The 21,543-nt window shown below is 41.3% G+C and overlaps 1 protein-coding gene across 4 annotated transcripts in view; it reads right to left on the bottom strand.

Moving 5' to 3' along the window:
- CHRM3 (cholinergic receptor muscarinic 3) overlaps nucleotides 1-16,353 on the bottom strand; it is a 566,459-nt gene extending 550,106 nt beyond the window's left edge. For 3 of the 4 annotated variants that reach the window (XM_027530596.1, XM_027530598.1, XM_027530599.1), the window contains exon 1: nucleotides 15,619-16,353. The gene's annotated coding sequence lies outside the window, so the exon portion shown is untranslated. Of the gene's footprint in view, nucleotides 1-14,556; nucleotides 14,849-15,618 lie in introns of those variants that run through there. The other variant, XM_027530597.1, reaches the window with a different exon arrangement.
- Between the last annotated feature and the right edge of the window lie 5,190 nt (nucleotides 16,354-21,543).

The raw sequence follows: 21,543 nt of genomic DNA, 5'->3' as shown, positions 1-21,543 counted from the left end.
GCAGAGTATCTAGTATCTTTGTTTCTTCTCTCACAAGAAAACGAAACACTGGTTTCTCATGTGACATCTGTAAAAGTAACATACTCCCTAGACCCACCGACTGTGTTCATCTATGCCTCAGTTTCAAAGACTATTTTAACCTTTTTGTACAAAAAGAACACTGGTAAAAGTATATTAAAGAGTCTGTTATATCATAACTTCAGTAACAAATGTCACTTTCAAAAAGAGTTTAAAAAATGGGTTGTCCTGCATTTGAAAACATACAGAGTGGGTAGCCACACTGAAAAATAGATGCTAGGGAGTTTAAAAATGGTCATAATGTATTGTATCCATGGAGCATAACAGTCACCACTACGTCTCATTCATGTGAGATTAATATTATTTTTCGTATCAAATGAATCATTTTGAACCTCATTTTAATTTTTCAAAACTTGACTTACTCATTGGACACACAAGTGCAGATGTCTGCCATCTAGTGGCAAAATTTAGTATTGGCACTCTACTTTTTCTAGGAAAGTGTCAACATTTTGCTGAGAAAAATGTAATCTAAGTCCCATGTTTCCCCATGAGGAGAAAGCCAAGTCTAGGAAGATAACACATCTAACTGGTTATACTATCCTCATACTCCCATCTCTTCTCTTCTTGACACTAAGTAGGAAACAGGCTTGGTTAGAAATCCCTAGGAACACTACTTTAGGTTTTATGGATGCTGAATTCACAAAGATATAAGTTCCATGAAAGCAGAATGACTATTCATCTAATTATCTCTAGCATCTACATCAGTAACCAAAACAATTCAGCAACTTAGCAAATTTTTTATAATATAGTCACATTTATTTAAGAATGTATTCCATATCAAATGGCAAAGTTCAACAATACAAAACCAGAATTATTTTTGTACCAACCTAATACTTTTACCAGAGAAGGCAATGGCACCCAACTCCAGTACTCTTGCCTGGAAAGTCCCACGGATGGAGGAGCCTAGAGGGCTGCAGTCCATGGGATCGCTGAGGGTCGGACACGACTGAACGACTTCACTTTCACTTTTCACTTTCATGCATTGGAGAAGGAAATGGCAACCCACTCCAGTGTTCTTGCCTGGAGAATCCAAGGGACGGGGGAGCCTGGTGGGCTGCCGTCTATGGGGTTGCACAGAGTCGGACACGATTGAAGCGACTTAGCAGCAGCAGAATACTTTTACACAAATTGAATGTGAACTATTATTTTCAAAGCTGAAAATAGACCAGACTGTGGATCACCTGCCAGAGGAATTTCTAAAGTCTAAGGAATAGGGAGATTGATAATTTTGTTTAACTCTCTAAAATATAATTTACATTAAATTTATGTAAAAGTATTAAGTGTTATTTTATATGCTTTTTAAAATGTACCCATGTTTGGAGTTCTATTGTAAAATTCCCTTTAATTGATGAACAAAACTAATCTATGTCCATTTCTAAGAACACTCATAGTAATTAAACGACTATGCACATACGCAGCAGTTATAGACTATTTTGTCCTTCCTTTCTTGACATCTTACTGTTTGTATCAATGATATATGTGATGTACTTGCTCAGAAAGTTAATTCCTAAATATAGCATTATACACAGGAAAAAATGGGGTCAGCTTCTGATATAGTTTCATGATATAACACTAAAAACAAAGAAAAACTGTTGAGGACTAGATGTATTTGAGATAATTTCTGTTTTTACACCACCCTGTAAACACTGTTATCCATTAAAAAAAAAAAAAAAAAAGCTATAAATTTAGCTACAGAGGAGCACATTTGATGGAAATGTGCACTCAGCTGCATCTGACTCTGGGACCCCATGGACTATAGTCTGCCAGCCTCCTCTGTCCATAGAATATACTCCAGGCAAGAATACCAGAGTGTGTTGCCATTTCCCCTCAATGGGATCTTCCTGACCCAGGGATCAAACCAGGGTCTCCTGTGTCTCCTGCATTGGCAGGCAGATTCTCCACCACCACTGAGCCATCTGGGAAGCCCTTAGTTTCACCTTAATTCTATACCTGAGATCTTAGTCCTTCCTCAATTGTATTTAAATTCCAATGGAAAAGAGCACTCCACCCTTCCTCAAAGTCTGAGAAACACCCTAAATTGAATGACTCATCTTAACAGAGAACAGCCTAAGACAATGGACCCCTTGCCAATCCAGGTTATTAATCTACTTTTTAAAAAAATACAAAGTGTTTCTCTATCTCATTCAATCTTTCAATCAAAATATTCTGTCACTCTATCTCTCCAATTAGATTTTAATATTTAGCAGACAGAAGTATCATTCAAGGTTATTTATTTAAAATGCAGATGGACAGACCCTGCCTCCATAATGATTCAGCTGATCTGGTTTCAATCCCCAAGACTACAGTTTAACAACTAAATCAGGTATTTTGGTCAAATGATCCTGGACCACAATGGTAGAAATATCACCTTAAGTCCCTGTGATGGAAATCTTTCCAGTGATTACAAAAAGCCCTCAGGAGACCTGGCTACCTACAGCAGCCAGTGATCAACAAAAATGACTCCTTCGAAAGTCCTGGCCACTAGAACTAGACAGTGAGAGGAGCCCTAATTTGTTAGATGTTACCTGAAAGGACCATGCCTCTCAAAATGTTAGGATCACCAGTGTAACCATTATATCCTTGCAGACAGCCCTTCAAGCAAGTGAAACTCTGAGTCCGACTTGGGATAATTTTATTACATTCTGCATCATATTCAACAAGACCGTCTTAGTGTTTATTAACATGTAAACTAATTTGTCATTATCAAAATACACTGAAATCTCAGATTTCTCTCCTACCCCACAACCCAAAGGAAGGAACTCACAACACATACAAGAACAGTACTGCCAAGCACTGTTTTAGGCCTTTGGAATATATCATGAATAAAACATAACATAAACATCTCTGCCCTGACAGAGATGTAAACCATCACTCAATTTGGTAAGCTGCTCATCCCCATTTTACAATGTGTAAGTCCTGGGGGACAGAGAAATAAATAATGGGTGACTCCTGATGTGAAGCTCAAAATCTAAAGGAAAATTCTGATATTTGCATAATTTATTCTAGTATAAACAAGTATGGCAAATGTTACAATATACAGGAAAATACTACACTCAAGGTGCAGAGGGAATGAAAAGATGAACTGTCTTGGAGGAGGCGGGCAGGCCTCCTCATATCTGCAGGACCACTACAGCCAAACCTAGACTAGCGCATTTTAAGAAGTATGGAAGGTCTCCATGGAAACCTAGAGGCAGGAAAACAGGCATATTCCAGGATCCTCAAGCAGGCTGGTGTGGCTACAGAGTCACAGCAGAGGGCGGAAGGAAGACAGGATAGAAAGTTACGGAGAGTCAAACTATAAATGACTTTGATCTCCCTGTAGAATAGATAAAAGCAAACAAAGTAGAAAGACAAGTCAGAGGCCACTGGGGCTGTGCAAGGGGGTGGTGGGAGAGAGCCGTATCAGAGAAGTGCAAGTGGTGCAGGAAGGAAGGACCTGATGAGACAGTTCAGGGAAATCCATTAAGATTTAGGGAGTGTATATAGGAAATAAAGAATCAAAATGGTTCAAGTTTGAGCTCCTAGGATGCGTGCATGCTCAGTTGCATCCAACTCTTTGGGATTCCATGGACTGTAGCCTAGCAGGTTCCTCTGTCTGTGGGATTTTCCCAGGCAAGAATACTGGAGTGGGTTGATATTTCCTCTTCCAGGGAAACTTTCCAACCCAGGGACCGAACGCACATCTCCTGCATTGGCAGGCAGATTTTTTTTTTTTTTTTTTAACCACTGAGCCACTAGGAAGTCCACTCTAGGATGACTGTGATGGAATTTATTAAGTTAGGAAAAACAGGAGGAATGGTGTATTTTGGAGAAAAATGATGGATTCCAAAGTCCAAATGGAACATTACAGGTACCTGATTGATACTCTTTATGGAAATGTCCAGCAGGATGCCAGCATGGAAATCTAGTGCCCAAGGGAAGAGTTTTGTTCTTCAGAATTCATCTACTGATACTGGAAGCTCTAAGTGCAGTTGAAATCACAGAGAGGGCTGTCAAGTGAGAAGAGGTGAGTTGATTCCTGGGAAGTGACTTAACATGAAAGGATAGAGAAAACCAGACACAGAGTCAAAAGATCCAAGCATATTAATTTTGTGGCCTTGGGTAAATCACTTGATAAGATGTAGAAATCTTCTTTATATAATTTCATTGATTCAGACTGCAGAAATCTCACATAGGTTCAGAGTTTTCTCCCCTTACTGTCTGGCACTCGACTTTTAAGTATGTCTTCATAAAACACAACCAGCTCTGCTGACAACTCTATAGATTCCCTGAACATACACCTGCTTTCCCACTATCCAGGGAAATTATCTTCCAGAATTCTACCACAAACTGACTTTTTTAAGTGACAAATAGGGTAGCAATAACATTCATCATTATTAAGATTTCTCTCTTCAAAATTCTTAGGGGACTATTGATGAAAACTTCTAAAGAAATTTCTTTTTCAACAGATGTGTTACACTGTGTCTTATTGGCATTCTAAGACATAGATCATACACTTTATTTTTTCTCCATAATTCTCCCTGTTGGTGTTCAGTCTAATTCTCCCTGCTGCTGCTGCTGCTAAGTCACTTCAGTCGTGTCCAACTCTGTGTGACCCCATAGACGGCAGCCCACCAGGCTCCCCCGTCCCTGTTATTCTCCAGGCAAGAACACTGGAGTGGGTTGCCATTTCTTTCTCCAATGCATGAAACTGAAAAGTGAAAGTGAAGTCGTCCAGTCGAATCCAACTCTTAGCGACCCCATGGACTACAGCCTACCAGGCTCCTCTGTCCATGGGATTTTCCAGGCAAGAGTATTGGAGGGGGGTACCATTGCCTTCTCCAATTCTCCCTAGATTGTGGTTTTATTAAATATACAAGATTTTGTTAAGTCTTTAATGGTTTTCTGTTTTTCATTCCAAACTTAAATTCACTCATGAAATAAAAACAAACATACATACACACATGTGCGTTAGACCAATAAAAATATCTTCAGAATTAAAAATTAGACACCTATTCTTTATGGATCTAAATAATACAGAATCTTAAATTTCAATATAAAAGGTTAAAATTCAATATAAAATCTGAGACTGCATGTCTTCTTTAATCTAGCAACAAAATGAGTGAACACTATATGTCCACTGTGCTTTCCTGGTGGCTCAGCAATAAAAATCCCGCCTACCAATACAAGAGATGGGGGTTTGATCCCTAGATCAGGAAGATCCCCTGGAGAAAGAAATGGCAACCCACTCTAGTACTCTTGCCTTGGAAATCCCATTGGCAGAGGAGCCTGGTGGGTTACAGTCCATGGGGTTGCAAGAGTCGGACACAACTTAGCGACTAAACCACCACCACCATGCCTCCATTAGTCCATTATTTGACATTAGCCTGAAGGCAGGGGCATAACTTGTGTCTTTTGGGGTAGTATTTCTGTGTTACTCTTACAAATCCAAAGTGTCTACTATAATTCTAGGGGCAGAGAAAGTGCTGAATACAGACATGCTTAACTAATCAGAAATTCAAAGCAAACATTTTTCTACATTGCTGGGCCACTTTAAGTGGATGGATTTTTATGCAATGAAATCAATCAATCATTTAGAACACATTGCAGATTAAAAATTAAGAAGGTAGATTTATATTGAAAGTCAGCTCACAAAAGTGTATTATTATTCCAGTTTTGTATAAAGTAAGTGTTAGGATGTGTACAGAAAAATATAAGAGGATTATGCTGAGAGTCCCTTGGACAGCAAGAAGATCAAATCAGTCAATCCTAAAGGAAATCAGTTCCAAATATTCATTGGAAGGACTGATGCTGAAGCTGAAGCTCTAATACTTTGGCCACCTGATGCGAAGAGCTGACTCACTGGAAAAGACCCTGATACTGGGAAAGATTGAAGGCAGGAGGAGAAGGAGCTGACAGAGGATGAGATGATTGGATGGCATCACCGAATCGATGGACATGAGTTTGAGTAAGCTCTGGGAGTTGGTGATGGACAGGGAAGCCAGGCGTGCTGCAGTCCATGGGGTCGCAAAGAATAGGACATGACTGAGCAACTGAACTGACTGAACTGAATGCATCAAATGTTGCTTTGGGGGCACTGGATCATGATGAACTTTTAGTTTTCACATAATATGTTTCTTTCATGTTTGAATTTGGTGTAACCCATGTTACTTCTATAATAAGAAAAACAGAAAAATGATATTTTGCATATTCATACATACATTGAGCATTTATGAGTGTGACTCTGTAATAAGTACTTCATTTTAGACAAATGAAACATGGCATCATTCAAGCACTTCACACTCTAGTCTTTGAAACAACTTATACACACACATGAGAGTCAATTTCTAGGCAGGTTGATAAGAAGTCCGGGGTCCCCAAGGAGGGGAGAAGGGTCTGGGGTTCTTGAGGAGGAGATAGGGGTCTGAAATTCTCAAGAAGGAGGAAAGGACAAATGTCCTTTTTTCCTCTCTCTCCACATTCCTTAGTCTTAGTCACATAAAACATTTTTTTTTTCTTTAAGCCCTGAACTGATGATTACACAACAAACAACTCAGTTCTAACTCTGTACTAACGATTATATAACAACAATGTATCCTGCTTGAGGACAGTTTTTCCTTCTTGAAAACTTTCCAACTAATCCTGTTATTTTAGAATGTATATTATGGGAGTGGGTCTAGTAAGATCTTTACAACCTTGAGACATTCTTTTGATTTATTGTAATAACCAATTTAAAAAGTATATAATTCCCTTGCTAAGACTAGTAATCAGGGCACTCTCCATCCCCCTTCTGATGTCTATGTCAGGAGCTTTCTCTGTCCCTTTTTCACTTTAATAAAACTCTGCTACACAAAAGCTCTTGAGTGATCAACTCTGATCCCTGGTCCCAAAACTAAGTCTTCCTGGGAGATCAGGAATCCGACACACTGTAAGCTATCACACACAAATAAGTGAATATGATCAGTGGTAAAACCAAGAATCTGATAAAGTTACTAAAAGATCAATTCATAGTGAAAAGTGTCACTTCGAGCACTTTGTCCTTGACAAACTGCTAAAATTTGGACCCATGAGGATGTGGAAGAAAGTGATTCCAAGTAGCATGAGAACATAAGAAAGTCATGAAAATGGCAGAGGGTATTCACAACAGCAAGTAGGGTGGGTAAAGTCAATGTAACCTTGAGACTTGAGACTGAATTTAATGTAAATCCAAACCGTGGACCATATGGAATGCTAGCTGGAAGCTGATTTCATTGCTATTCAATAGATAGCATAAAGGATATCAGTGAAGTTTTTCTCATATCAGGATAGGAGAAAAAAATGATCAGATTTGGTCTTCAATAAAAGTAATCTCTAAAGTGTATTTGAAGACAATATAGTCAATAAAATCACCTGGAAAACCCAGAGACTCTAACAGAAAGGTATAAAGGTCTGATTGCACCTGATTACCTGGAGTTGTTGGGAAAGGGGACTCTCAGGCCCTCACTCCAGACCTCCTGAATCAGAATCTGCCTTTTCACAAGATTCCCACGTGATCTGACTGCACATAAAAGTTGGAAAAGCCATGAATTAAGTAGGTAGGTAGTGGGAAAGAAAAGAAGCCAAGAGGCTGAGCTATTATTTGGCTGAATTATTACAATTTGGTATCTAAGTGAAGGAAGAGAGTAAATCAAGATTACTCAGAAAATTTGGAGCCATAGGATGCTGACGCTATGCACAGGAACAGGAAACCTCAAAGGAGTGTGGTGAAGAGGGAAGAAATGAAGGCTACTGTCCATCAGGCTCATGGAAATGCCCCCTCCAGGAGCCACACTGGGCTTGGAGATGATATGGATGATCCACATTGAAAAGTACTGGAAACCTTGACAATAAATGGAGTCACAAAAGGAAAGGGGAGCAGGAAAAGCAGGCCAGTCAACCGAGGAGAAAGTCTTTGAGAACCTCATGCTGCTCAGGAGTCAACGCAGGGAGGCTTGGAGGATAAAGAGGAACCAGAGGGGAAGAGAATCAGCAAAGTACAATGCTTTGAAAATTAAGGGAGGTTGAAGGTGTTGCTAAGAGATTAAAGGGGAAGCCCAGAAAAGGGCCTCTTGTTTTGTGACTAACAGGGGACAGGTCATTTTTGGCTAAGTCATTTCTGTGAATCTGGTGAAGATGGAAGTCACAGAACAAACAGAGTCAGAAATTGGTAAAAATTAAAGACATGTGGATGCTACTCATCGAGTATAAATGAAAAGGTTAGGGATGAACATGAAAATTTAGAAGGGGTGCAAAGGACTAGGTTGACTTAACTTTAAGCCGTTGAACTTTAAAGATTTTCTTATGGAAGAAAGATCAGAGGTATTCTCATCATAACTCTCAGAATGATTAGGAAGGCCAACAAGCACAGTGAGGAGGAATTGGATTTCTGGCTCAGTTAAAAGGAGGTTCTGCCTCTCCCTGCTCTCCGAAAATGGAATGAAGTGCATTACGAGTGTTAATTTCTCAAATTGTACAAACTACACAGTTGGATGATCACCAATGGGGAGTCATAAAGTAGAATGCTCTTCACTGATGACTTCTGTTGTGAGCCAAATGACAGTCTCCCAAAAGATATGTCTGCCCACATCCTAATCCCCCAAATCTGTGAATATGGCCTAATATGGTAAAGGTGTGGTAAAGCTAAGGCTCTTGAAAGGAGGAGCTGGTCTTGGATTTTCTGAGTGAGCCCTGAATGCAATCACACGTATCTTTATAAGATGGATGCACAGGGGAGGAGACACATAGACTGAAAGAGAGGAGACAATCTGACTCCAGGGCAGAGACTAGAGGCAGTCACAAGTCAGGGAATGCAGACAGATGCCTGAAGCTGCAGAAAGCAAGTACAGGTTCTCCCCTGGGGACTTTAGAGGGAGTGTGTTTGCCAAAACCTTAATTTCAGACTCCTGGTCTCTAGAATTATGAGACAGTGCATTTGTGTTGTTTAAAGCCCTAGGGAATGAATACAATGTCGAACATTACCTTCCTGCTCTGAGATTTCTTGAGCTGCTGTCACCTCATAGTGATCACCTGCTCCCGGAAGGTGGAGTCCCTGACTCACCCTCCTGAGCTTCCAGAAAAACAATGTCCACCATACCCAGTATGTTAGAGAACACTGACAGGGAACTTACCACAGGAATATGCACCCCTGTGTGTAAATGAAAAGAAGAGATGGTAGCTAGGTAGGTAGACAGATGCCTGATAGAGACAGACACAGAGACACACTCATTCTATTCAAGCAAGTAACTATTGAAATGTACTTGTTAAACACTCTCATGAACTTAACTTTCTCAGAGAGAATCATAAATACTTGGGTTACCCTTGACTGTCAACTTTAATATTAAAAATACTGAGAAAACCAGAATTCAGAGCAAAGATACATGACCTCCAGTTGCTCAGATAAGTCTTTAGTTTCTTATTATCAAATGAACTGAGGGATTGAAAATAATTTATCCCAGGGAAAGCAGAATAATAGCCACATCCAAGGAAAGCTGAAAAAGGGTGGTTGCTTCCTGTATGACGAGGAGGGTTTGGGGGTTAAAAGGGAAGATGGGAGGACCCCAGGTAAAGGAACCTTGTGGCAATGCCAGTTTCCCTTCAGGGCTCCCTTCCCACCAGGTAAGACATGTGGCAGGTATTATCATGTATGTGAGAAATCACAGGCAAGGAACACATAAGACTCTTTGCTTCCATATTATGTATAAGAGGGACTTCCCCAGTGGCTTCAGAGGTAAAAAGTCTGCCTGCCAGTGAAGGAGACACAGGAGACACGGGTTCAATCCCTGGATCGGGAAGATTCCCTAGAGGAGGAAATGGCAACCTACTCCAGTGTTCTTGCCTGGAGAATTCCATGGACAGAGAAGCCTGGTGGGCTACAGTGGATAGGGTGGCAAAGAGTAGGACATGACTGAGTGACTAAGCATGCAGCATGTATGAGAATTTCTTTCTGACATGACTGAGTGACTAAGCATGCAGCATGTATGAGAATTTCTTTCTGGTGCAATTGATTTGAGGGATCTCTGCATGACAGTTGTGCTTTTGCACATGACAGCTGAACTCAAAAAAAGATGAAAATCACCAAAAACTACTGGGCTCAATAATCCTCTAAAATGATTGTACATAGATACAAAGATGTAGAAATAGAGATATTTAGAAATATAGAGATAAAAATAGATATGTAGATACACAGAACGTAGTGACACTTGAAATTTATATGGATTCTTGGAGTCTACACAATACCACTAGACTGGGATACATTGAAGGTGAGAGGTTGCTGGATGAAACTTCAAACAGCAGTGGGCAAAACATGGTACGTATATAAGCAGGAACTAGGTTTCTCTTCAGACTGGGTCCCAGAGCCAGTTCTAATGAGGTAATCTGCTCTGGAGTAATACATACAAAAATACTGACAAAGGTTGTCAGCAGATCCCTTTTCCCAGAGCTTACTGACAGGATATTTTTGAGTGAATCTAATGATCATGGCCATAGTTACCTATGATCGATGAGAAGGCTTCCTTAGGAGACCATCAAAGCACCACATAATCATAAATGCACAGTCTTCACAAGAGACATCTGGCAGCCCCTTCCTCTCTGAAACCGGCTGGTGATATTTTACTCTGGTTTAACCTCACCTGAATTTGACCTGAACAGTAGTTACTGGAGGATATCCTGCTCAACCCAGGATGTCTAGACAAACTCCACTTCCTGCAATAGAGGTGACTGAAGGTAGGATATGTCATGGCTCAGCTGGTGTGCGGATTTCAAGGGAACACTGGGGACAGGAAGTAAGCACGGGCTAGGCTAGAACAAATGACCTAATGAAGGATTAATTCTGCAGTGAGAGTCAACAACTCAAATTACAGTGGCCAGGAGGAGTATGGAGAACAGAGATTTGATCCTGCCAACAATGACACACAAGGAGATCTGTCAAGTAGAACTTGGCAGCACAAGTCTCCAGGCAGAAATGATACAGAGTCACAAGGTGGGCTGTGCCTCAGGCCCAGGGGTCTGTCCACTTTAGGGGTGCGGCAGGGACTGGCAAGAGAAGGACTGGACTGCTGCTTCTGGGCAGAAGGTCTTGGAAAGAGGGAGATTAATTGTCAAGGTCATGCTAATCTTTCCAAAATGTCTTCAGTCCTACAAAGGCAAACTGAATACAGGGGAGAAGTTCAGTCCTGCGAAATGGCAAATACAATAAGAGATGCACAAACTGAAGCTAGCTAGGCATGGGAATCAGTAGAGTTCACTAGGGTCACGGCAGGTAAACCCATCTCAGACTTCCCTCTTCTGTGGGTTGCACTGGTTGATGAATCCGGAAGGCCAGACCCCAGAGCAGGGGTGGGGAAGACAAGAGCTCAAAGCCCATAGTGTGTCTGCCAGCTACCATGGAAATGGGTTTCTTCCACCATTGTTTCTCCTCAAAATGTTCATTCTGGCTGGCTTCAGGATGAGCTGGCACAACTGGTAAGAAGATGGCAGTGGCTCAAATACCCCTCCTGCCTGCTTGCTGTCATTGCCAGTAGGTCCTGGGTCCTGTGTCCATGTGGCAAGCCGCAGAGGAAGTCTGAGAAGGTGCACGCCAGCCAGAGAACTTGGCCTTCAGGAGCCTGTGAGCAGGAAGTTCCAACAGGTGGGAGAATAAAAACAGCCAGCCTGAAGGGGAGAGCCTGCCAGAGGCAGGGGAGTCTGCAAGCCGCCCAAACTTCTGGACAAAAAGGAACACACAGCAGCCAACTACGGAGCCAGGGGGACACCTACAAACTGGCTCTCTGGGCTCCAGGCGAAGGAATATTAAAGAAGGTATGCATCCAAAACATGCACTGCGTTTCATAGTGCTTTAGAGACCGATCAGAAAGCACGTGCACAGGCATCGTGCCTTCCAACCACAAAGCCACTCCACAACCACTACCTGACCATCTCCACCTGTGCACTGGGAAAGACATGCTCTGGAGAAGGAACATGCTTTTCCTTCTGTGGCCCACTGTGATTCAACATTTGCAATAGCTTCACCACAACAAAACTCTCTTTCTTTCTTTCTTTGAGGACAGTGCAAATGCAGATCTGTACTGCCCAGGATACGTAACTTTCAGGGTCCTCCAGATGCTGAGTTGACCATGGAAAAGGGTCCCTTTTGCACCTGTACAACCTTTCTGTGAAGGGCCCATGGAAGAAGAAGTGATGACTGATTTAGGATTCAAAGAGACTACTTGGATTTTGACATTAAGGAACACTTCCTTAATGGAGAAGATACAGACAGTCCGATTCAAGAAACAAATTAATTTCTAATTTGACTAGCTTTGCCTCCTGTAAAATTCCTTCAATGATCTCTTCACATTTTCCCTCTAAAGTTAAAGCTTTCCATTCAGGGTGAAATTGTAACCCAAAGTGCTGTTAAGACTAATAACCAGGATAGGGATTCCACTGGACTAAATGGGACTGACAGATGAAAAATCTTTTGGAACATTTCACAGCCATCACACCTAAAAAGCACTGCATTTGAGGACTAAGCAGGAGACACGTTTGATTATCCTGATTAATTTTTTAAAGCTGTGGAGGGATTTGATTTTTTTTAAATTGAAGCCACATTTGCCTTTTTGATATTCTTTGATAAGACAGATGTGTTTTAAATTCACCAACTTATTGTGTAAAATATTTCCAGTCACTCACTGATACTTCAGAACCACAATGGGAGGATAATGCTGTTAGTCACAATACATTATGATATCAAATGAGGTCTCATAAGTGAAGGACAGGCACATCACTCTGCATCCTGATCAGAGGTGTATGCTTTGTGAGAGTCACAGTTCATTCATCTCCTATCTGAAGTGCCACCACAGCACAGCTGTTCTCTACATAAACTTCCCTGCACTGCAAACAAGACCCAGTTTCTTAATAGTTACACTGACAACATCCAGGCCATTTAGGGGTAAGCAACTAATTTTGCCAATGTTAACAACTTTATTAGGCAAGAACGCCATGTTGGCTTGGGGAATAATAGAGGAAATATTAGGTAAAAACTTGAACAAAACTATTACTTTCTTAAGTTCAAATACATAAGGCAACTTGGCTTTTAATCAGATAGTTTAATTTTCTGTTTAATCAGTTTTCTGGTATGGATTCAAGAAGTTCTAGTTCTGTGATTTTTTTTTTTGGGGGGGGAGGGGGCTCATGTTCAACAGGTTGTCTGTAATTGAAAGCTAAAATATCATGCAAAGAAGTTCATGTTTTCACACAGTGTAGCCTAAAATAATGAACAAAATTTCTTTTTTAAGGAAATAAATCATTTGTCTTTATAAGGAAGATAAATGAAAGAGTACACCCTAAAGAACTTTACAGTGTGCCTAAATACTCTTCAGAAATAAAATTTTTGAAGTTATACATTTACCTTTTGTCCCAGGAAGAAAAATAATGTATATGCACTCATTTGCCTAAACTTAAAAAAAGTTTCCTAAGTAAGTTTAAATGTAGGTTTAATGCAGAACTACTCATTATTGTAACACTCTCAATCATTCTTTAAATCTTAACCAATTCCATAAACATACTTTCCTTTTTCCCAAGTTATACTTTTCTCATAATTTTCCATGTGAAAGTACACATTATCAAAAATCCTTTTCAAAATCTACTTTTTCTCCAATATTCTTTTTAAAATGTCAAGTATCCTGAAATAAATATTGGTTTCTATTTAAAAATAAGTACTTCAATACTACTATTTTCAGATTAAATTCAATCTTATAGCACCCTCCCAAGCCTACAGAAACAGTCTAAATCAGACCTGAATTAATTAATTTTAAATTAGTAATTTAAACTCAAGTTATATTTCCATATGGAAACACATTTCAGAATTATTGTGCTTTCTAGCTCAACAACAGCTAATTACATATTAAGCTAATTGCGACAAACCATTGCAAACAAAATCAAAAGATAGGCTATCCAGTGCTAGGAACATATGATAAAGACCATACCGCTGTGGCATGTTGAATGCAGGCTGGAGAGGCAGGCATGTTCTATGTATACTCCGCAATACCAGCTCCCATAACCAGAGGGTGCACCCAACGCCATGTCTATCCCACCACATTTGGAACAAAAAGACCTCAGGGTTTTCTTTTGTTTTAATTAATAAGCTGCTACCACAAACCTGTCTATATTTATGGATTTGTTCCAGGGTCAGCTCTCCTCATTCTGAGTGTATGTTTTCATGTATGGCCTCATAAGTAAATACAGAGGCATTGTTTTAAATACAAAAAATAGTGATGGATGCTTCATGCAATATACTGAGCTCACCACATAAGATCATCTGGGACTACATAACCCACAGACATACTTTTCACACAGATTATTTTTCAAATCGTGACCCCGAAAGACCTCACATGGAGGATTGCTGGCTTGCTGGCATTCTGAGGCCGAGAGAGAAAAGAAAGGTCTGTGCAAAGCATACAGTGAAATAATCGGTGTCCTTAACATAAACGATTAGATAAATACATTTACCTCCTAAGGACAGCCGTCGTTTTACACTGCAAACACGGACACCGGGAAGAAAGCATATCCTCACAGCCATCGGACAGGTTCAAATAGCACTTACAGACAAACGAATGTTTGCGTTTTGAAATCTGTCCATATGGATGCAATTCCCAAACCTCTGCTTCATCTACCACTTCGAATCCGCGTGCCAGGAGAGTCGCACACACGCCGAATAGGATCACAATTCCAACATGCACAAGCGCGAAGTAGACAAGTGAATTCTGCTGCTCGAAATCAACCCTCCTCCAGCCCCCACAGCTTAAAAATCACACAGAAATTAACCCAGCTGTAAGGAGGCTGCCCTGGGGGAGGGTTCCAGAGAGGAGATCCGGTGCAATTCAGCGGCCCGCGCTCCGCGAGCGCAGGCTCTCCCTGGATCTGTAAAGACTCGCACCCGGGCTCTGCACCTTCGCCCAGGTGTTAAACTAAGTGCCACATCTGCCTCTTCGCTCTCAGCGAAATGCAATCTCAACTAGCGGCCCCACTGCGAGGGTGGCAGGTGTCTGCTTTAGCCTTCTTAAAAGCGTTAGGAAATCAAATAGAGGGACCGACACACACAACAAACGCGCGAGCGCGCGCACACACACACACACACACATACCGAAGCCAAGAAGCTCCTCTTGTCCGGACACACCTTGCCTCGGATTCCGCATTCGGGGGACAGAGAATCCAAGCGAAGGAGAGCCGGGGTGGGGGCGGACATCCCAGGTTCTTCCCCGGCCACCACTCCTATTATTCCAGTCGCTCTCCCCGCACATGGTGTCACCCCGGCGTTCCCCACCTCCGGTCCTAGAACTCCAACTCCGCACCAGATTCCGCGCTCCCCAGGTTCAAGCTCTCCCCCCGAAATCGACAGACCAACTGTCTCCTCCCTCCCCAGTACCCTCTTTAAACTCCCCAAAGAAAGGACATTTCCTACCCGCGCAGAAAACTTTTTCCTCGTTTTGCAACGCGATAAGGCATGAAACCCAGTCAGCCGCCACCGCCACCCGCTTTGCCCAGCGCCGCGCTGGCGGAGGTCGTCCTTACCTGGCCGCTGCGCTCCAGGTGGCCGTCCCGCGCCGGTCGTCCGCGATCCCCCGAAGCGCGGGAGGCGCCCGGTCCACTGTGCGCTGGTCGCCTCCCGCTCAGCGTTCTGGAAGAGAGTGTCCTAGGACTGAGCGCCCAAGCCCGGGGCCACCCTTCGGTTCATCACTCGTCTTTCCAGAAGAGCCCTCGCCGCCCAGGCGAACTGACGAGGAGCGTGGGGATTCGGGATGGCACCGACTTGCCCCGCGATGTGCGCTCCCGGGTCCGAGAGCGCTCTGCCCGCGGGCAGCTGCGGCCGCGCGTCACATGCCGCCTCCGGGCAGCGGCCGCGGCACCTGCCCAAGCGGCAGCGCTCCCGGCTCCGCACTGCCGCCCCCGCGCCTGGGGCTCCCTGCGCGCTCTAGCCCTTTCAGTTCACGTCCTTTCTCCCTCTATCTCCCCCTTCACTTCTTTCCCTGCCGCCTTCTTCTTCCCGTCCCCTCCTTTATCGTAGTCTCTTTCTCCACAAGCAGACGCCAGGCGCTTCAAGTGGGAGGTCTTCCCTCCTCACTAACTCTTCCTCTGCCTGGTGGTGGCGGTCGTGGCTACTGCTGGCCGCTCCTCCTTCCCTTCCTCCCCCACGCCGGTCCTCCTCCTCCTCCCCGGGCTGCGAGCTGGTGTAATGCACAAGCCGCCTGGGTGAGACCCAAACCTGCCAGCCTTCTGAGCATGCCCAATTGCCCCGCTGGCGTGGCGCTCGACTCCCGCGTGCTCGCTCCGCTCCGCCGGCTGCGCCTGGCGTGGGGCGGAGAGGGGGGTGGGGTTGGTGGCGAGAGCGCCCAGCTGTGGAGGAGCCCAGCGTTCTCCCCAGGTGGGCTCCCAGGAGATGGGAGACTCACCCACCCAGCGCGGCCACACACTGTCTCCTAATTGTGCCCCCCTCCGGTGCTTCAGGAACAGATTTTAGTCGGTCAGTTGGTTTCGTCGTGTTCTCTTCTAAATTGGTTTGCTTGAACTGCTTGGAAGGATTGGAAGGAAGTAGATTTCTTGGGGACAACTTATTGATGAAAGAACATCAGCTCCAGTACAATATACGACTCGGTTGAAAACCTTCCTCTAGAGAGCAGCCTGATGCATTTATTTTTTCACATGTGATGAGCGTTTGTTCATCCAGAGGAATGTACTAATACAGGACTTCCTGGCTTTTCCCTTCTCTCGAAGTTTACGCCTTGGGAGTAAATGAGACAAACGTGTGTGAAAAGGACACAGGTGCGCGCGCACACAGACACCGCTTTTTTAACGTAAGAAAAACACTAGGATCTTGCTAAACAGGCTTTTAAATTTCATAACAAGAGGAATGAGAAGCTAAGAAGAAAGAAGGGGAGTGAAGTACAGAAAGGGGGGAAATGAAAGGAGGAAGAGAGGGAAAAATGAGTTTCTTACTCTACTACTTTCAGCTACTAAATATGAACAAGTGGAGAGATCTCAAAGTGGCAAAGATGTCAGTGAGGCTGCACCACAAAGACGAAGGGTGTTTTAGAGTAGGTAAGGAAAAATTATGGGAGAATCCCGCGAGAAAGGGCAAAGACCATCAGTAGCGGTAACTGGAAAGAAATAAGAAAAAAAGAGCACAGCATGAAATTAAAGTTTTATTAACAATGTTAAAAGGGGCAAAATGATTTTGTTAATTCTGTCTGGAGCAAGACAATAAACAGGAAAAGGTAAGTCTCTTGAAAATAAGTAATAATAAGAAAAGAGAGAAATATACACATACCTTTCTGAGGCTATGTACTCCCTTCTAGGCAGAGCTGTCTTTAGGAGAGGAAGGACTAAACATTGATGGAGACAATTAGGATAGTGAGAAAATACGAGGCTATTTAAACTAGTTCAAGTATCCAAACTCAGATGAATTATATGCAGAATACTACAGCGGCAATGGTATTAATATAGATGCAATTTTGTTTGGATAACTCAGATGGATATATAATAGTTGCCTTCATATATTTCCCTAATCTTCAAAGCAAATTTTCAAACATTTTATCTCCATGTAATAAAGGACAGAAGTTTAAAGGTTAAAGTAAATTGCCCATTACATAGTTAGTAAGAGGATTATGAATTAAAATTTACTGTATCTTTCCTGTCACATAAAATTGTTATTTGCCTGTAGGAACAGGAATTATTTGATAATATTTGGTAAATCCATAAATGACAGATAAAGGGCCAGAAAAATGGGCATATAGAAATGTTCTATTTTTGTAAAGTAGATTCTGTTACCTATACAATGATAAAGTTAGAGATGGATTCCTGGCAATATTCCAGAGAAGATCCTAAAATGAATTTTTTGGCAGTAGTCAGAAAAGAATAGGAAAACAATTACCATGTAGTAAAACTATCTTACCAGGTTAACTTTGTTTCACTTTGTAAATAGCCCTTATACTCATACATAGGGCGTTTTCTAATTTCAGCCAACCTTCCCATTATCTTTATGAACAAGGTAAACTTACATGAATGTAAGTTACATTAATGTAAACTTACATTAATATTGAACAAACTAAAAACTAACAGTTGGGACAGAATTGGCACAAATATCTTAGTAAGTAGATTCTCGCTAGATCAGAGTAAGATGTTTGATTCTGAGCTTACTGCCCTACTGTTCAGCAGATTTATCAAGTTATATTTAAGAGAAAAATATAAAAGGGATACTTGTTAGATTTAAGAATAGTACAATTATGAGGGGCAGTGCTAACTTGTAGGATGCCAAAATCAGAACCCAAAGAGTACTTTACTTTGGATGTTGATCTAATACAAAGGAGATAAACTAAAACATATTTTGAAATCCTGCATTTTATGTTTGTTTTTAAAAAGAACAGGGTGAGCATAAGATTTATTCATTCATGCAATTATTAGACAGGACTTTGGATATGGACAAGATAGATAGCCAATAGCACACTTAAACACTTCTATCATGAAATAACTACAAAACCTGGACAAAATATATAACACTACATTTTCAGTTATTAACAGCAGCCAAAGTCGGGGTGGCTACAATGTTTGAGTCAGAGAAGGCAAGGGAGGAGCCCATGCACACAGATATTTCCCTTGGGGCCATTTTTTTTCCAATAGAAGTAAGTACTGGGTGGCTGAGACAAAGCAGGGAGTTTCACCAGGCAGCGGACATGCAGCTCAAAAGCTTGGAGCTGCAAAGGTAACTTAAGGGCACCAGAGAAATCATCTGGCAGAGAGAGGGCCACGGAGAGAAAACCCCACAAGTCTCTGTGGAAATTCCCGAGAGTTCCTTAGCTGAATGCCCATGCTGCATAGTCCCAGGGGCAAGATTCTGGAGCCCTGATACAGTATAGTGGCTGAGAAGTGGAAATTTGAGATCATGTAAATCACAATTCTGGAGAGAGATTTAAGTTGGGACTCAGCCAGAATGGACTTTGGTAAACAAATTAGACATTTGATTGAGACCCTCCTGAAGGTTACTAAGTGTGCAAATAATGCCATGTGGTGTGTGTGTGTGTGTGTGTGTGTGTGTGTGTGTGTGTGTGTGTGTGTGTGTGTTAGTCACCCAGTCATCTCTGACTCTTTGCGATCCCATGAACTGTAGCCCACCAGGCTCCTCTGTTCGTGGGATTCTCCAGGCAAGAATACTGGAGTGGGTTGCCATTTCCTTCTCCAGGGGATCTTCCCATCCCAGGGATCGAACCTGGGTCTCCCGGATTGCCCGCAGATTCTTTACTGTCTGAACCACCAGGGGAGCCATACAAATAATGCCCTAGGAAAATGAATAAAACCAAAATAAATTCGCCCTAATAAAATTAAAACTAGGCACTTGCAGGATTAAGATGATCCACAAACAAGTTATCTGCTAGAGCAAAGCTCAGAATTCATTTGAGGAAGAACACCAAAGCTAGAACTCTTACAAAAAGGTGGTATGCAATAAAAATTTACCAGACATGCAAAGAAGAAAAGACTATTTGATGACAATTAACAATAATACGTTTAATATAGACAGAGACCAAGAAATGTTCTGGAATTAATAGTCAAGGACTTTTAAATAACCATAAATAACATATTAAATATACTACCCTGGAAATGCAGTAAATTAGTTCAGAGAATTTCAGTACATTATTGCATTCTGTGAAAAAGAATTCAATTAAGAATTAAATGAACTCTTTGGACTGCTAAATCAGGAAGTAACTAGGCACTTGGACACAAAAGAAGATAGGGCTGATGATGTCAAACATAAGTCCACAGAGACGAGCAGGAAAGAGGAAGGAGGGCCAGAAGCAATATTCAAAGAAATGATGCATGAGAACTTTCCATATTTGATGAAAGATGTCAACCCAGAAATTCAAGAAGTTCAGTGAACCCAAAGCAAAGAAAACCTCAACTAGGTCAGTAAGATTCAAGTTGCTGAAAACCAAAGATAAAAAGAAAATATTTATACCAGCCAGAAGAAAAAAAAATGTCACCTTTGGAGGAACAATATGAATGAACACTGACTTCAGCAGAAAATCATGGAAGCCAAAAGATAATAGAAAGACACTTTAAGGTACTGAAAGGAACAAAAAAATCCATCAAGCTAGAATTCTAGATCCACTGGAAAAAAAGTTAAAATTGAAGGTAGGAAATGATACACTCAGACGAAAGCTAAGAGAATTCACTGCAAGCTGGCCATAAACTACAAGGATATTCTTCAAGGTAAAGGAAAGTGATTCTGGAATAAATCACAGCAGTATAAGCAAAAATAAACAGCTCCAGACAAGGTAAATGTATGACAAGATCGAAAGACTGTTTAAAGTATAAATAATAAGACTATCTGTGGGGTTTAAAATGTATATTGAAGTCAAACATATAATAGCAATAACCATTATGTGGAAAGATTAAAATACTGTTTTTGCATTTGGTAGTGATTTAAGATATAGAGTATTAAGGGTGATTCTCTTTTAGTGTAACCAGTGGAAGAATGATACTATAGGTATACAAAAGAAGGTAATAGAGAAGATAAAATTGAATTGTCAACAACAGTTGATTGATGTGAGAAAGGCAGGAAAGGAAGAATGAATGAACAAAGAACAGATGAGGTAAATAGAAAACAAGAGCAAGATAGAAAACTCAAATGTATTATTAGTTATATCAAATATAAATGGCCTTTAAAAAGACAAATAATTTCAGAATGGATAAAAAAACCATTTGTTGTTTACAAGAAACATACTTTAAACATAAGAATATAGAAAGGTCAAAAATAAAAGATGGAAAATTTCTACCATGGAAATACTAAACACTAAGATGTTGAATCTGTTCGAACAGGTCTATAGTTCCAGTGTGATCCTAGTCAAAATCCTTACATTGTCTATAAATTAACAAGGTTGATTTTAAAATTTTTAGGTAAATGCATAGGAACTAGAGTAGCTAAAACAGTGTTGAGGAATTTTAAAAAGGAACTTTCAGGTTTACTACCGGATTTCAAAGCTACAGTAATCAGGAAACTGTGGAATTGTCAGAAGGAAAAGCAAACGACTGAAACAGATTTTAAAGTTCATAGGAAGAAACTGTGGACCCAGAATAGCCAATGCAGTATTGAAGGAAAAGAGCAAAGTTGAGGGCTGACATTGCCCAAGTTCAAGACTTATTATAAAGCTGTGTAATCAAGACAGTATGGTAACTGTGAAAATATAGAAAAATAGATCAGTGGCACAGAATACAAAGCCCAGTGATAGGCCCTGAAAAATACAGCTAATTAATTTTTGATAAAGAACAAAGGCAGTACAATGGAAAGGAGATAGTGTTCCCAATAAATGGTTCTGGAACACCTGTACTTCCATCATGCAAAAACTTGAATCTAGACAAAAACCTTACATTCTTCACAATAATTAACTCAAAATGGGTCACAGATCTAAATGTAAAATGCGAAACTGTAAAGCTCCAAGAAGATAACAT

Source organism: Bos indicus x Bos taurus, chromosome 28 (assembly GCF_003369695.1).
Source record: "Bos indicus x Bos taurus breed Angus x Brahman F1 hybrid chromosome 28, Bos_hybrid_MaternalHap_v2.0, whole genome shotgun sequence".
NCBI classification, from domain to species: Eukaryota; Metazoa; Chordata; class Mammalia; order Artiodactyla; family Bovidae; genus Bos; species Bos indicus x Bos taurus.
The sequence above is the reverse complement of the archived record's forward strand: the minus strand, read 5'-3'. Positions and strand labels throughout refer to the sequence as shown.